This window comes from Myotis brandtii, unplaced genomic scaffold, assembly GCF_000412655.1.
Source record: "Myotis brandtii unplaced genomic scaffold, ASM41265v1 scaffold265, whole genome shotgun sequence".
Lineage (NCBI taxonomy): Eukaryota > Metazoa > Chordata > Mammalia > Chiroptera > Vespertilionidae > Myotis > Myotis brandtii.
Genome location: NW_005360086.1, coordinates 679384 through 681691, shown reverse-complemented (window position 1 = coordinate 681691; position 2308 = coordinate 679384). Strand labels below are relative to the sequence as shown.

Here is a 2308-nt window from a genome sequence, read left to right as displayed (position 1 = left end):
GAGGGGGGCAGGGTGGGGCCCAGGGACTGGTTTGGGGTCAGTGCGGTTTGATTCTGGAGCTGCATGAGTAGTGAGAGGGGTGGGAGGAATTAGTCAATTTTGGAGCCCCGTTAGATTAACTGGAGCATCAAAGTGGGCCAGTTGCGCTGTGCCCTCCCCCACCGTCTGCTCCCGCCTAAGGCCAGGGCTCCCTTCCTACCTCCACCCTGTCCTGCAAGGGGCCTGTCTGACCCACATTCGCCAGCCTTCCCGCCTCCAAGCCCTTCTGTGGGTTACCCTCCCCTGAGAGCTGTCTCCTCTCTTCCTTTGACTTAACAGTAGAATAGGCCAGTCTCCCAGCATCTCATGTGCAGTCTTTTCCTTCAAAGGCCAACCTCCCTCCTACCTGTGTCCCATTATGTACCCATAACTCTTGCCAAGGAGCCACAGGATCCGGTCCATTCATTCACGGAGACCGTAGGGGCTTAGTTTCCCCAGAAGTTGTGTCTTGGAGAAGGCCTGTCCAGAGACGGCAATGCTATACCCAAGAGCTTGAATGGGGAGTGCGTACCAGGCCTGTGGTAAGGGCACATGGAGAGAGAGCAAGGGTACCACCTACTTCAGGGCAGCCATCTTCCTTGCTGACCCAAGAGGCCACCCCTCCCAGCCCTCTGAGCCAGCCTCCGCCCCCATCTCCGTGGCACACATCCCCTCAAGTAGCTTTCCTTTAGGAAATCCCTCCTGACGCTCAACTTTGATCCTTCCCAGCCCCGCAGGATTGCAGAGCTGCGGGCAGCTCTGAGGGATTCAATCTTCTCTCTCACTTTCTATCCTGCATCCAAGGATAGTCAAGACCATACTAAAGAGAAACTGAGGAGGGCGACACCAAGGCCGGAGCCCTGTAAAGTCAGCAGGTGGGAAGATAAGAGGGGGCCCCATCGGAAGACCCGGGGGGGCCGGGGGGGGGCGGGGCGGGGCAGGCTACCATTTATTTGCTATGTGCCCTCAGGCCTGTCCTTCCCTACCTCAGTTTCCTTCTTTGTAAAATGGGCATTATGGCCGGCATGGTTCAGTGGTTGAGTGAACCAGGAGGTCACAGTTTGATTCCCAGTCAGGGCACATGCCTGGGTTTTGGGCTCCATTCCCAGTGTGGATAGGTTGCATGTTCAATCCCGGTTGGGGTGAGTGTAGGAGGCAACCGATATTTCTCTCTAACATCAATGTTTCTTTTTCTCTCTCTCTCTCCCCCCTCCCTCCCTCCCTCTCCCTTCCTCTCTGAAATCAATAAAAAATAAATAAAATGGGCATAAGATGCCAGTCTCACTTAGTTCGAGGAGTCAGGAAGGTATTGAGTGAATGTGCTTTGTAAGTCAAGGGAGCTGGAAAGTTGTCAATTACTCTCGTTCTGTTCCCTGTGCTGCTGCTGCTGCTGGGGTGGTGGCTTCTGGCCTGCAGGCTGGGGACCAGATGAGGGGTGAGATGACATTCCGCACTGGAGACCCGGGCTCCGGGCCTTCCTGCGGCAGATAAGAGCCAGAGCTGTGACAGTTCTCGGGCTCAGCACAATTCCCACGGGAATCGCTGGGGGAGGAGACATCCCAGGCCCGAGCTTATCTTCACTCTGGCTGGTCTGGGAAGTGGGGTCAAGTGCAATTGTCTGGGTTGGTTTCCAGCAGGGGAGGGTAAAGGGCGTGGGTGTACAGTCTGTTAAGTCTTCCAGTCGAGAGAAGACCCCCAAGAGGGCTCAGATGGGGGAGGAGCTGGAGGAGGAGGATCCCTTCCCAGTCCCACTATCCCAAGGGGACCCGTTGGGCCGGGAACCCTGAGGCGGGGCTGGGCATTGAAGAACAGAGGCCTGGGTGGCCCGCTCTTCCTGCAGCGGCTCAGCCACATCCACCCCCCTTGCTGATGGATGCCCCCGTCTGAGAGAAGACACAGCCCTGCCCTGGGGGAAACTCCAGTCTGAGGGGGGAGACAGCTCTTGCCTGGAAGTCCCCCTACTCTAAAGAGGGAGGCACAGTCTCTAGGCTGCCGGCGCCTCTCCCAGGGGAGCACAGAGATGCGCCGGGGACCTGGAGAGGAACCTCAAAGCCACTGTCTCTTCCCACACACTCAAAGGGGTGGAGCGGGGAAGACAGGCCATGACCTTGGGGGTCTCCTAGTCCAAGGGGTTCCCCAATCAAACAGGAGAGATTCACACCCCGGCAGGAAGGCCAGGACTCGGATTTCAGAAGCGGAAGCCACCACAGTCGGGGACACTGAGGCCCAGAGAAGTACATGACTGGCTCGAAGTCACTAGGTGGGTCTGCTGCAAAGAAGAGAATTTCGG

General features: G+C 57.3%; 1 pseudogene across 1 annotated transcript in view; it reads left to right on the top strand.

The window, feature by feature from the left end:
- Positions 1 to 2308, top strand: part of LOC102244525 — a 59938-nt pseudogene that overhangs the window by 1958 nt on the left and 55672 nt on the right. The window lies entirely within an intron of this gene.